General features: G+C 49.2%; 1 long non-coding RNA gene across 1 annotated transcript; it reads right to left on the bottom strand.

The window, feature by feature from the left end:
- Positions 1-1,634: 1,634 nt before the first annotated feature.
- LOC142787419 (uncharacterized) lies at positions 1,635-9,448 on the bottom strand. Its single transcript, XR_012889253.1, has 2 exons — positions 9,357-9,448; positions 1,635-1,882 (listed from the first exon to the last, which is right to left on the bottom strand). It is a non-coding gene; the product is annotated as an uncharacterized LOC142787419 (long non-coding RNA).
- Positions 9,449-15,203: the final 5,755 nt, after the last annotated feature.

Below are 15,203 nucleotides of genomic sequence, written 5' to 3'. Positions count from 1 at the left end.
ACAATGACGCACGCGAAGAATGTAAAAGTATATATATATATATATATATATATATATATATATATATATATATATATATATATATATATATATATATATATATATATATATATATATATGTGACGCTATGATGACTGGGTGACGTGGCCTGGCTCATACGCCATGTTTATTCTACTCTGCACTTCATCCTCATCTACTTCTCCTAACCATCCCTGCCTTCTTACGTCACACGATTCCCCCTCCCCCCGAAAGATGGCACCGGTTACGAGCTACAACAAATTGCAGAGAATAAACAAAATAATGGCCAAATTCACAGTTTGACCTCCCGACATAGTTTCACAATCTCACTAAATCTTCAAGGCCGAGGGAGCAGTCCGGTGATTTTTATGACGACTCTGGTGGTCGAGCTTGACTGTTGCGTTCCGGACAGAGCGGGCTACACATGGATACCGACAATACTGCTTGAACTGTTCTGGGGACTAAGCAAGGTTGGAACGCATCCTTGCATCGGCGGCTCGTACGTCGTCGGGGTTGTATTTTTCGTCGTGAATGGTGCAATTCCGGTGCTTCTTGCTTTCGTGCTTTTTGACCGACTGTGACGAAGTGCCTGAGTGCTTGCGGTGTGCAAGCAGTGCTTTTTCGTCTTTCTCGGCGTTTTTTGTGGTGGTGCAGTCGGTGTAATAGCAGGTGCAGGAAGCGTTTCTGGTGACATTTCTTTGTGCGAAATTGCCTGACGTCTTGAATCGGTCTTTGGTTTAGAGATCTTATTTTCCGAAGTTCTTTTATTGGTGCGTGCGCTTCCGTTGAATTTCGCGTTCGTTGATGCCCTCGTTGCAGTTTCTCTCGTTGTAGCATGGGTTTATGAACTTGGCTTTGCTTGCTTTGCTGAGGCTGTTCAAGAGATGGCTGTAGTGGCGCCTGTTCAGGAATGGGGCATTCATTTCGTTCGGTGTTTGACGCGTCCTGTAGACAGCTGATGAATGGTGAACTGGTGTCTTGCTTGTCGGGCATAGTTGGCAATGCATCATCATTGCTAGCATGCTCTTCAGAGGCTTCGGTGACGGGGTTCATTAAGGGTGCTTCCGATAGACAACTGTGTACAAGGCTTGATGTATCATGCACTTCTGAATTTGTTCGATTCTTGGATTGGTGACCACTGCATGAAGGTACCACATGTGACATGGCATTACTAGGTTTGAACTGCAAATTTTGGCAATTCTGCGGTGCCGTAGAAATGACAGGGAGGTCTTCAGGGGCCTTCAGGGGTGTGACGCTATGATGACTGGGTGACGTGGCCTGGCTCATACGCCATGTTTATTCTACTCTGCACTTCATCCTCATCTACTTCTCCTAACCATCCCTGCCTTCTTACGTCACACACACACACACATATATATATATATATATATATATATATATATATATATATATATATATATATATATATATATATATATATATATATATATATATATACATGTGTTGTTCGCTAAGTGTTTTCTGCCAGAAATGTGTAGATGTCATCCATTTATTTTTTTGTAAAAATTATTCATTTGTGCTAAAGTCTGACTCAATTTACGCATACAGAACCGTGGTCCTTGAATCAAACTTCCGGTGTGAGAGACGGGGCTACATTTACAAATTCATGTTTTTCTTGGTTTAATATAGGCAATTCGATGGTGAAATCGTATACTTCATAACCTCTCACGGTGCAAAAGAAAGGAAAATAATACGAATTCATAGGTAATGCAAGAGTGTCTTTATAATTGTCACCCAACTTGAAGCCCATGGACTGCTGCAGAAGCGACAGCATGTAGCCAGCCAGACCGTCGAATGTAGCCGTTCCATCCTTCTCCACTTTGATTCTCGCGAACGGGTACATCTGCAAGAGAAAAGTGCAAGTCACGCTCTCCATGACTATTCCTCGGCGAAAGCAAACAGTTCCAAAACGTTGCTACCATATGGCTAAAAATATTGAGCCCATGCAATTTTTCTCTTAAATTATTTTGTATATATGAGAAAATTCAGTTTATATGAAGCTTCAGCGCTCCATTTTGGCGTGCATGTACAACTGCTTATGAAGATAATCTCTTCCTTCTTCTCAAAGGAACACTTAGGTGTCACACCTGTCCCGTTATTAGGGAGGCGATCGCCGGGCTAATTCCAAGAGCCGAAGTATCGGCCCCCCGAACCGCACCACGAAAGCGTGGACAATTTAGAAGTGGTCCTTATTGGTGCGCCAGCGGACGCCGGCTGTGGCCCAAAGAACAAGACAGAGCCGAAAGTTGTTAAACAAACAAAATTATATTCTCATTAACGGCAGATCAAAACGCAATACACACGTATGCACACTCCACAATAGTTACATACAATACGTCACCAAACAAACAATGTACTACACAGTACAATCAACCACACTTGAAACAACGGACACAGACAACAATACGCACTACAATGCAGTCGCATGCATTGAACAACCAAGACACTTAAAGACCAAAGAGATATAAAACCTATTCAGTCCAAAGTCCTTGGAACAAAAGTCTGAATGATACTCTTCCGAGAATCACTCACTCAAAGTCCAGCGTTGATGTCGTTCCGCAGCTCTCGAAGTTCTCTTCCAGGAAACCTCCCGTCTTCAATTGGCCACTCTTCCAACTTCAACTTCTTCGCCGGAAAACGTCGGCTTCACACACGCAGCTGTTGCCACGGGTCTTCGCTCGATAGCGGTAAACACACACTCTTGCCTGTAGCTCGAGCCGTCCCTACGGACCAAAACCTTCGCCGACTACACGGCGGACTCTCTACGCACTCTGGCGCTCACTTCCGTCTCCTCCTGTTCTGTCACTACGGGCAGAACCTTCGCCGACTCCACGGCGCTAACTTTCCGTCTCCTCCTGTTCTGTCACTACGGGCAGAACCTTCGCCGACTACACGGCGGAATTCCTACGCGCTCTGGCGTTAACTCCCGTCACCTCCTGTTCTGTCGTCTCGGCCGCTCGATTAAATACCTTCCGCGCCACCTTCCAGAAATTTCTGGTCATTTCGTCGGCGCGATACGCGGCGAAAGCTGGGAAGAGGCGAGACGGTTTGTCTGCCCTCCGCGTCGGATGACTCAGCTCGGTCTGACCCCGCCCCGTTCGTTCGAGAGAAATCGCGGTCTTGCTGGGCCGCAGATGTGGGGTGAGGAGGATCGTCTGCGAAGCCGTGCTTCTGCGGGGAGAGCGCGCGCCCGGGAGCCCTGGATGTTTGCTTTCTTTTTTTTTCTTTTTACCTCGCGGCTTTTCTGCCGCCCGTTGTCGCAAGGGTTTGGCGGCGCGCTCTTGTTTAGCGCTCGTTCTGTGACACTGCCCCCCACTTTAAGAATATTATCTCATAATATTCAAAACCCCACAGACGAGCGCGAACAGTCACCACACACTCGCACAGACTGTAACACAATCCGTCGCTCATGACACGTCACATTCACAATATATCACTCAATACAATCGTACATTGTAGTTCAATTCCACAACACAAGAAATATAGCCACAGGTATATGCCTACAACACTTCATCACACATTCTAAACAATACAAACGTACAAAGTTCTCTCATTACAACAATTATACAACACTATACATCACATCACGGCACAACACTTCGACACTTGTGACACAGGATAACAAGAACATTAACACAACATATGTCACTCAGCTCTGCCAAACACATTCTGATTCCACCTCAGCACCTATCTTGAGTACTTCGAACAGCGCTTGCGCCCCTTTTTGCGGTGCTCGCTCGATCTCTTCTTGCGCTTCCACGTTCTTTTTCGGCGAGCCCTTTCCAACGACGATATCTGAGGTGTCGTCTCAGCCATCGTTGTCTCTTCCGACACCGTTAACGCGTCATTACATTCCACGGGTCCTGTCTGTTTATTTACCCGCTTGATCATGCCTCTACATTTTGCCCGGCTGGCCGCCTCCGTCTTCTTTACACGGTCGGTCGGTTTAGGTCGTGCCGACGTAAGTCCGGTTGCTCGGCCCGCGAACTTATTCGACACGATCATCTTCTCCTTCGCTGTCTCTTGCGCCGCAGCTTCACCTTGTGCTCTGGTGAGATCCGTCACGGGATGCTCCTCCCTTGTATCTCGCGGCCGCTGTGTTGGCGAGGGCTCGATCCTCGGGTCTTCTCCCAAACATTCTGGATCACTTGGCCCTCGCGCCCCGTCGATGTTTCCGATGACAAGGTCATACAGGGGGGTCGTCATGCATAACGCAGTAACCTTCCCGCTGAAGTACGGGGTTTCAACCTCAATTTCTGCTTCAATTAGGCAAACCGGTTTCGTTCTGCCTGTCAACTCTCTTTCCCGTACCAAATTTCTCCTCACGATAACCGTGGAGCTACCGGTGTCTCTTAGAACCGTAATCTTCTTGCCTGCAATCTTTCCAGGAAGCGTTGGCATTCCCTTCGTAACACCGGTTGGCTGTTTTGACATTACAGCCCCCACAATAGGAATTTTCTCCCCATTCTTCAACTCTACGAATCCATCAGTGACGGCATTATTATCAGATTTCGGTGCTGCTTGCACACAGGATACCTGGTGAGTTTGACTCGCTCCGTTACGACATGCGTCTGCCTTGTGCCCAGTCTGACCACATTTGAAACATTTTACAACCGTGGGGCTCGTGAAGTTAGTTCGGCAGTGGCTAGCACGGTGACCCACTCGGTTACACAGAAAACATCGCGGAATTTTCTCCGGTGCATGCTTCTTTTCCTCAGGAGCCGATTTCTTCGAATCCTCGGGACCCTCCTTCTTGACTTTGGCCAAATTAGTGCCACCTTGCGCTTCCAAGAATTGATCAGCTAATTCAAGCACGTCTTCAAGTGACTTAGCTCTCCTCTCTTTCAAGTACAGCGACAGGCTTGGGTGGCAACTAGTAAGAAATTGTTCTCTAATTAGGAGCTCTCTAAGCTCCTCGTACTCCTGTGCTGTCCCTGAAAGTTCAATCCATCTGTCGAAATAATGGCAAAGTCGGGCGGCATACTGCGTAGCCGTTTCACCATCAGCTGGCTTTCCTGTCCGAAATCTGTCCCGGAATCCTTCCACAGTAAATCTAAATCGCTTCAGCAAAGCAGCTTTCACCTTTGCGTAGTTGGCTGCATCGGTCGGCGTCAGCCTGCCGTACACACTGAGCGCTTCACCACTCAAGCAAGTACTCAAAGCAGTTGCCCATTGATGTTCCGGCCAATTCTGGCTCTTCGCAATCGTCTCAAATCGGTGGAGGTACGCGTCTAGGTCGTCCTTCCTTTCATCAAACGCTACGAGCAGCTTGCTTGGGTTCAAGCGGAAGCCGTGATCTTCCCGTTCGCTGCTTTCAACTCTAGCTTGGACGGGAGTTTCGTTTCGCTGTTGCAAACGGAGCCGCTCGAGTTCAATTTCGTGCTGCCGCTGCCGTTCCCTTTCAGCCATCTCCGCTTCTCTTTCTTCTTTCAGCTGGCGCTCCCTCGCTTCTCTTTCTTCTCTCGCCCTTTCGGCTGCCAACTTCTCTCTCTCCAGCTCCAACTTCAATTGCTGCTCTCTTTCTTCCTTCAGCTGTCGCTCCTTTGCTTCTCTTTCTTCTCTCGCCCTTTCAGCGGCCAGCCTTTCTCTCTCCAACTCAGCTGCCTTTTCTTCCTTGGCCCTCTCTGCCGCCAACCTCTCTCTCTCCACCGCCTTTTTCTCCTTCTGGCTTACCCATTTCCGTAGTTCGGCGCCGGAAAGACCCATCTTCTCACCAAGCGCAACTAACTTTTCGAGATCCATTGTGTCTCGCAACTCGCAAATACAACCTTGCCGCGTGCAAAAAGTATCTGCCTAAATCAGTCTATCGGAACACTCCCCTGCACTCGTTAACGAGAACACTGAACAACACACAAAATCGTTCCGACAGCACAATCAACAACTCGAGGCTCTTCCCTACTACTTTGGACACACTGTGCACCAAAAAGTCCTGTCTCGCGGACGCCAGATTAATTGTCACACCTGTCCCGTTATTAGGGAGGCGATCGCCGGGCTAATTCCAAGAGCCGAAGTATCGGCCCCCCGAACCGCACCACGAAAGCGTGGACAATTTAGAAGTGGTCCTTATTGGTGCGCCAGCGGACGCCGGCTGTGGCCCAAAGAACAAGACAGAGCCGAAAGTTGTTAAACAAACAAAATTATATTCTCATTAACGGCAGATCAAAACGCAATACCCACGTATGCACACTCCACAATAGTTACATACAATACGTCACCAAACAAACAATGTACTACACAGTACAATCAACCACACTTGAAACAACGGACACAGACAACAATACGCACTACAATGCAGTCGCATGCATTGAACAACCAAGACACTTAAAGACCAAAGAGATATAAAACCTATTCAGTCCAAAGTCCTTGGAACAAAAGTCTGAATGATACTCTTCCGAGAATCACTCACTCAAAGTCCAGCGTTGATGTCGTTCCGCAGCTCTCGAAGTTCTCTTCCAGGAAACCTCCCGTCTTCAATTGGCCACTCTTCCAACTTCAACTTCTTCGCCGGAAAACGTCGGCTTCACACACGCAGCTGTTGCCACGGGTCTTCGCTCGATAGCGGTAAACACACACTCTTGCCTGTAGCTCGAGCCGTCCCTACGGACCAAAACCTTCGCCGACTACACGGCGGACTCTCTACGCACTCTGGCGCTCACTTCCGTCTCCTCCTGTTCTGTCACTACGGGCAGAACCTTCGCCGACTCCACGGCGCTAACTTTCCGTCTCCTCCTGTTCTGTCACTACGGGCAGAACCTTCGCCGACTACACGGCGGAATTCCTACGCGCTCTGGCGTTAACTCCCGTCACCTCCTGTTCTGTCGTCTCGGCCGCTCGATTAAATACCTCCGCGCCACCTTCCAGAAATTTCTGGTCATTTCGTCGGCGCGATACGCGGCGAAAGCTGGGAAGAGGCGAGACGGTTTGTCTGCCCTCCGCGTCGGATGACTCAGCTCGGTCTGACCCCGCCCCGTTCGTTCGAGAGAAATCGCGGTCTTGCTGGGCCGCAGATGTGGGGTGAGGAGGATCGTCTGCGAAGCCGTGCTTCTGCGGGGAGAGCGCGCGCCCGGGAGCCCTGGATGTTTGCTTTCTTTTTTTTTTCTTTTTACCTCGCGGCTTTTCTGCCGCCCGTTGTCGCAAGGGTTTGGCGGCGCGCTCTTGTTTAGCGCTCGTTCTGTGACATTAGGACAACTATTAGGTCGTCGTTGATTGTTGAAATAGCTGTCCAGAAACACTGTATTGTTAATTTCGTGCCGAGGACATGCTTATTTTGAAATAAAATAACGTTTTAGTGGTCCGCATTGGGTTAGCACACGTCAAATTACCCACCGGACCGTATCACGTCACTGTTGCCGTGCACAAAGTTGTCCGACTTGATTGCGCGGCAGCTGACACTAGTAGCAGCAGAACGAAAGCAGTGCCAGCCACAGCAGAAACAACGATTGCCATTGGCTTCGAGATGGTAAACATGTTTTGGTTTAACTAGGCCCCGCTAGATGGCACGACCTGTTCATTTTAACCAGGTGAATTTGAAACACCCACGCCAGTTCCCATAGTAACGTCCGGCTTTTCCTTTTTTCGTGAATCAAACAGAAACGAACAAACAGCACTTTATTACGTCTCTTGACGCACGGAAGGTTCTTTATTTAGCGCGGCTAGTTTGATTACTAGTGATTAATTGTAGGCGGTTTGTCTGATGTCATCAGGATCATTTTGAGAATGTCCTACTGCGGCACCTGCAGTCTTGTTCATTTACCTTAATTTCTCAGTAAGTAGGCACTGCCGTTGACAATATTGTCGTTTTAGAGGTTGTCGTACATTGAGCTTTCACTCTCATGTAAATTGTTATTTGACTTTAGTGTTCTTGCTTTAGAGTAATTTGCTGCTGACGCCTATTTTCAGTACGCCAGCACTGATACTAAGCGTGCTGCTACTATCCTATAGCATCATTGTTACAAAAAACCTGTGGCTGCAAACTTAACGCCACGTGAAAAGTCTATCGTAAGAATAACTCCATGCATATATATATATCAGCTTTATGTGCAAGATAAACCTTTGGTTTTCAACTAGAGTAGCAAAAAGCGAGAATTCTATGATACCACTGAAACTGACGTACAGATTGGACAGATACGCTGGCTTATGCAGCATTTACATTAGCAGTTGGTGTCCTTGCTTGTGGTGTTTCAAGAAACCAAGAACCATCTATCATTTCAATTACACGTCAGTTCTTTTTCACAGTTTTTTCTATATAGTAATCCTATATAGTAATTTCTATTTAGTAATATAATAAATATAGTAATTTCTATTTAGTAATATAAGAAATATAGTAATTTTTCTATATAGTTTTATATAGTAATCCACTGTATTCATGTTCCTTTAAGAGCACGTGATATAAAAAACACAGAGACGTTAAGCCGTAATAGATTACAATACCCTGTGGATTACGCAAGTTATGACTGTAATATCCGACACGTTATCTCCGCTTATAATGTGCCCTTAGAAGGCAATTATGTCACTATCACAAAAACTATATGTATTATATGCCAGTTCACAGATCGTACTCGCCACAATTCATGCTAAAGGATCTACTACCAAATACTTTATGACTCGGGGTAATCTTTATTTCACCACGGAAAGCTGTGACAGTGATAATATTGCTGTTATACGGCCTCCCCTTCATAACCGTGTAATGGTTACACGTCGTAGTAACAACGTAAGAAGGGCGCGTAGTGAATATGTGACTGCAAGAAAAAGTTTTCAATTCAGTGCACTTTGGATAAGGTTCAACAATCACAGCTCAGAGCGCACGCCCCGTAGGTAAAGCGATTGAATTTTTTGTGCTGGCACCCACGTATGATTTATTTATTTATTTATTTATTTATTTATTTATTTATTAGAATACCCTCAGGGCCCGTAGGGCATTACATTAGATTGAGAAACTTGCGTAGAAATCAGTGGGTACAATAGCTGCCAACATTTTGTATTTCAAGAAGAAAATACCCGTGGTACCACTTAGGAAAATGTGCGTATATGTAAAGACAAATGTAGTACAACGGCGCAGTCTGCGTACCGACGTTTCTCAAACCCTGTTACTGTGTGCCTTGAGTGGAGCCTGCAAACTTATATGCTTTGTGTCAAGCTAAAAGACGTAGCTTAATCCCCATTTTGTTGCCGGTGCATTCTTAACCAAGTACCGATAGTTTCTGACGGTGTGAAATTTACAAGAAATCATTTCTATTCTCCTTCGCAATTGGTGATTCAACTCGTTTGGTCGAGAAAAGTAAAAAAAAGAAAAAAAACAGTTGAGCAATTGTACTCACCGTGAGCCCTGTCACCCTAAGCGAAACGTTCGCGTAGCGAGACATCCTCTCACTGCAACAACCAGCCTAGTTTTGCGGTTGATCTAGTTCACGGGCCATTCAGAGTTACAAGCATACGTGCAATTGTTTCTTCACGTCGTTACTCTATCTTTTTTTTCATGCGTTTATGACATTTTAAAGGTCATCACGCTTCAAAATATATAGATATAGCTTCTGCGACAACGAAAAATATACTAGAAATGTAACACCGCTATCACTGCCAACATGTGTAGCGCGTGTAGGCGTTTCCCACGCGAACAGTAAACGGCGAGCGCTGATGCCCGTGGTCCATTAGTTCAAACCAAGACACCGTCAAAAGCGGCGATAGCCTTGTTATCGGGCTCTCTGAGCGATGTCTGCTGTGAAAATGTTTTGCAGCCATCTAAATAACGCTTTAACTGCTTGCTCACGTGTATACTGCAGCAAAGTTTCACGGAAAACGGTGTGTCATCTGGTGCTTCGCGTGCACACTCGGTAGTTTTTATAGACTTTAAAGCACCCTTCACAGGGTACGTCGCGCAGCCTGACGAAGCAGTACTACAATATCGGGAAGGGCGTCTGCGCTTTGTGCCGCGATAAAACCGCAGCTGTTTAGCAGTGATAAGAAGGGACAGAGTGCGATCTGTTGTTGTACCGAGTTTTGTGTACTTAATGCTTGATTACTTGCTTTTCACTTTTTGAAACGAAGTTTTCGAGAAAATGTAGTTTGTCGGTTCTTTTCACTCCAGAATACTGTTGCGAAACGTCGGGGTTGTTCAAAGTTAGGCGCATCGGACGACCAGGGAGACGAATAAGTGTGGGTTGTTGCGAAGCGCCGGGCCGATCCCGCCGCTGACCTCCACTGTTGAGAACGACGGACCGGTCCCGCCGAAGCCACCACTGTTGCGTAGCCACCTCCGAAATCCCGCCGCTGACCTCCACTGTTGCGAAGCCACCTCCGAATCCCGCCGCTGACCTCCACTGTTGAGAACGACGGACCGATCCCGCCGAAGCCACCACTGTTGCGAAAGACGGCGACGCCGACGCGGTCCCGGAGGCGCCACTGCTTTCAACCCCGCCGGGAAGGTCACCAGCCGTTTGGTAGCGTATGTTTCTCAGCTCGCGACTGCTTCTGCGCAGAGCTGAGGAGACGAGCGGACGAGACGACGGTGAGTTAAACAAGGTTTATGTACAGCATAGATACAGAGGCGTTACAATTTCGGCACTGGGGCCGGCAGAGACTCGAAGAGCCGAGCTCCTCTCTCTAACACATAGGTCAGCCTTTCGCCTAAAACCGCTGATCGCGACACGCCGCAGGGCTTCTTTTATTTACACCGGGCCCAACTAAAATGTCCAATCAGAAGCGCCGCTGGTCTTCAGAGCAGGCTCCTCCAATGGGGTTCGCCGCGCGATGCGTCAGGCCACCAGACATGAGGACGCCGGCTCGCTGTCACGTGCGACGCTGACTCAATGCACGTGGGCCACAGATGCGCCGCGCGTGTTCACGCCGTGGAGTTGTTCGCGCCCGGCGGGCTGCGGGCTGGCCTTGACCCAGATTGCCTGTTTCAGAGGCACGGACGTTTGACGAGGACTCGCTGGCATAACAGCACCCCCGCCGCCAGACAATGCACCGGAAAGACGAGCTGCTTCCACGGGGCTCGGATGTCAGGTGCGCTCGTTCGCCAGGTCCCTCCAGGTTCGCCTCCAGGGCCATGGGGAGAATACAGCTCCAGACTGTTCCGGGAACACATCCCATCATTGACGACGGATCCCCGCTCCACTGGCTTGTCGCCACAACTTGCTGGCCCACTTCGCTCGTCTCTTCTGACCATTTTCGGTTTCAGCACTTGTCGATGGTTCTGCAACTTGCTAAGAACGGTTCGACAACAGACAACACACGACACAAGCAAGTGCCCTCGGTCACCCGGCAGAACACCAGACAAAGTATAGTACAACATATACCTATCTACGTGTTTATCGGAATTTTGTTCCCTCTACATCAAGAGGCACATGTGGGACAAAAGACCCCTAAAATGACAACTCAATTTTTTTTTCCACGTACAACAACGTAACGGATTAGAATACCACATAAAGTTGGCCCCTTGAGATCACTCTGAACGAGAGCGCTCAGCCCAGGTCGTGATGAGGTCAAAATTTTGCCCCGAATCGCCAGCGAGAAACCGAAAGGTTGAGAAGTTACTAGCTGGAACGCACTGCTCAATGCACCTGCATTAGCGTTTACCTTTCCCTTTTTTTTTTCTTTAGCGAACGTCAAAGTTGCGCTGTGGAGCAACATGCTCCACCTCAGTAACCGGCCACTTTTAGGCGACGATACCTATGCGGCACCAAGAGCGGCTCACACTTGCGACGTTGCACAGGGGAACAACGATACGGCTTGCTACTGATTGACTCCTCACCGCTTAGCTCGATATCGTGTTCGATCACCGTCGTGTTTCCGGGGCGGTCCGAAAACACGTCTTCAAACTCGGAACCAATCTTTCTCAGGTCCTCTTTCTCAGGTCCTCCTTCACTTAAGCTAGGCTCTAGGTTTATCTGCTCCCGGATTACTTTCGATCCCCCTTCGATTACTTCACTAGAACTCAAATTTTCTGCTTCCTCTTCCTCCGAAGCCTTCAACAGCTGATTTACGACCGCTTGATGTTGAACATTGGGTTTCATCAAGTTGTAAATTTTGTTCTGCCGCCTTCCTACTTGCACCTCATAAGTTGTATCGCAAGGCTTCGATAATACTTTGGCGGGCCCTTCCCAATCAACCTCAAGCTTGTTCCTTTTGGATGGCTGCAGCCGCATTACCTGATTATCAACTTCAAAAGCGCGCTTCTTCCCCGATTTCTCGTAGTGCTCCTTCGACAGCACTTTTGCCGCGTTTTTCTGGCTTTCCACGAGCGCTTCAATCGAGAGATCCTCACTCTGCCCTCGAATGAGCGTCTCTCGATCAACTCTCGGCAGCTCGCTCCAACTTTCCGCTACAGGCGAGAGCGTTGCAACCCTCTCGCTCTGACTCATAGGCGCCACGTCGTCTCCCCCAGCGCATACCGCGCCGGCCGCTCCCGCGACGGGCCGCTCGCGTGACTGCTCACATGACTCATGCGGAAACTTTCCGTTCTGGGGTTCCGTCGACCCGCCGACAAGGTCACTTGAGAGTTCACCGCATGGAACCAAGTCAAGCTTCCGCGAAAGCTTTCGCGCTTGCGATCGCGTGAGAGCCATGCACGCTAAGTTGGGGAAGAACGATTTGCCCTGCTCTTAGAGGAGCTGCTCCGAGTTGTTGGAGAAAAGATAAGAAAAACGACCATTCAGCGCGGCAGACACAGCCGCTTCGGTGCAAAGCTTACCGAACGGGCCTTCAATGACAACGGTGGCGATTGGTAAGCGAACACTCTGCTCCTCGGCGACTTGCCTGATCCACGCGCATTCTCCTGTGAAGTCATCCGGAGACACCAATGAAGGATGGACAACGTCCATGGTTGCCGCTGAGTCTCTAAGTGCTCGGCACGTTTTCTCATTGACCCTAATTTCTTGGAGATACGGCTCCAACAACCGCATGTTTTTTTCTGATTCTCGGATCGTTGCGAAGGCAAACTTTTCCTGACAGTTTCTCGCGATGTGCCCTTCCTTTTTACAGTTGTAGCAGATTAGTGGCTTCCGTGATTCAAACGCCCGTGTGGTATCAGTGCGTTGTTTAGAAACCTCACTCGATTTTTCCGCTTCTGTTTTCCCTTCCTCTACAGTGTCCTTCGTAAGAGACGGGTCCCTTTTGAAATTACGGTGCGGAGCGGGTTTCCGTTGATCAGGTTTCTTTGAAAAGCCCTCTTTTCTTTCATCCTTTTCAACGCGCACTGCCCTGCTATGCAACTTTCGGCGAGTATAATACTCCTCAGCTAACTCTGCTGCCTTGTTTAGCTGTACTTCACCAAGTTTGTCCTGCAGCCAAAGTTTGACATCCTCCTCGATGCAGCGGTAGAATTGCTCCAATGCAACGCATTCCACCGCTTTATCGCGGTCGTCATAAACACCTTCGCCCTTGAGCCATTCAATCAAATCGGCTTTAAGACGAAACGCGAAGTCAACGTGTGACTCATTCCCCTTTTTAGCATACCGGAACCTTTGCCTGAAAGCCTCGGGTGACAACTTATAACGTCTCAAGAGCACTTCCTTAACCTCGTCATAGCTCTCAAACGCTTCCCTCGACAAGCAAGTTATCGCGTCGGACACTTCGCCGGGAAGAAGAGCTAGCAGGTTCCGCGCCCAAAGAGACTGCTCCAAAGCATTTCGCTCACAGACGTGTTCAAACTTGACGAGATACTTCGCCATGTCCTCGCCCACTACGAACGGTGGCAGTTGATCCCGAATTCTAATACCGCTGACCTGAATCGTCGGAGAAGCTGCGCTAGGCGCCTGCGAACACTGTAGGATTGCCAATTCTATTCGTTTCATCTCGAGGCGCTCCTGTCTCTCGGCCTCCTCGCGCTCGCGACGTTCGCGCCTTTCAGCTTCTTCACGTTCGCGAGCTTCTCGCCTTTCAGCCTCTTCACGTTCGCGAGCTTCTCGCCTGTCTTCACGTTCGCGAGCTTCGCGCCTTTCTTCACGTTCGCGAGCTTCGCGCCTTTCAGCCTCTTCACGAGCTTCTCGCCTTTCAGCCTCCTCACGTTCGCGAGCTTCTACTTCTCGCCTTTCAGCCTCCTCACGGCGTGCTTTAATATCCACCCAGGCCTCATCGACTTCCTCAGCCAACACTCCCTCATCCTTCATGATCTCAAGGATCGCTTGCTTTCGTTTCGCACGGCCCAAAGTAATGCCGAGTTCCTCACAAATTTCGATGAGTTCCTTCACTTTAAGGTTCTCCATCGTTCACACTAGCCTCTTGCTGTTTGCCCCTGTTAAGAATCTACTTGCCGTACCCACTATAAGCCTACTAGCAAGACGCGCAAGCAATTTTAACACTGCCGTGTTTACCCCCTCTGCATTAACTTTGGTTTCAAAGCGCTTCGACTTGGCTTGAAACGATCAAAGCTTACTTTAATGCTTCACACAGCCCTTCTCTAAACTACTACAACCTGAGCTAGAGTAGTCTGGTGAACTGAGGGGAAAACATCAGGCACTCACCGCATCGATGTCGCTGACGCCGGCCGATCCCACCGCTGCCACCACTGTTGCGAAGCGCCGGGCCGATCCCGCCGCTGACCTCCACTGTTGAGAACGACGGACCGGTCCCGCCGAAGCCACCACTGTTGCGTAGCCACCTCCGAAATCCCGCCGCTGACCTCCACTGTTGCGAAGCCACCTCCGAATCCCGCCGCTGACCTCCACTGTTGAGAACGACGGACCGATCCCGCCGAAGCCACCACTGTTGCGAAAGACGGCGACGCCGACGCGGTCCCGGAGGCGCCACTGCTTTCAACCCCGCCGGGAAGGTCACCAGCCGTTTGGTAGCGTATGTTTCTCAGCTCGCGACTGCTTCTGCGCAGAGCTGAGGAGACGAGCGGACGAGACGACGGTGAGTTAAACAAGGTTTATGTACAGCATAGATACAGAGGCGTTACAATTTCGGCACTGGGGCCGGCAGAGACTCGAAGAGCCGAGCTCCTCTCTCTAACACATAGGTCAGCCTTTCGCCTAAAACCGCTGATCGCGACACGCCGCAGGGCTTCTTTTATTTACACCGGGCCCAACTAAAATGTCCAATCAGAAGCGCCGCTGGTCTTCAGAGCAGGCTCCTCCAATGGGGTTCGCCGCGCGATGCGTCAGGCCACCAGACATGAGGACGCCGGCTCGCTGTCACGTGCGACGCTGACTCAATGCACGTGG

Source organism: Rhipicephalus microplus, chromosome 2 (assembly GCF_043290135.1).
Source record: "Rhipicephalus microplus isolate Deutch F79 chromosome 2, USDA_Rmic, whole genome shotgun sequence".
NCBI classification, from domain to species: domain Eukaryota; kingdom Metazoa; phylum Arthropoda; class Arachnida; order Ixodida; family Ixodidae; genus Rhipicephalus; species Rhipicephalus microplus.
The sequence above is the reverse complement of the archived record's forward strand: the minus strand, read 5'-3'. Positions and strand labels throughout refer to the sequence as shown.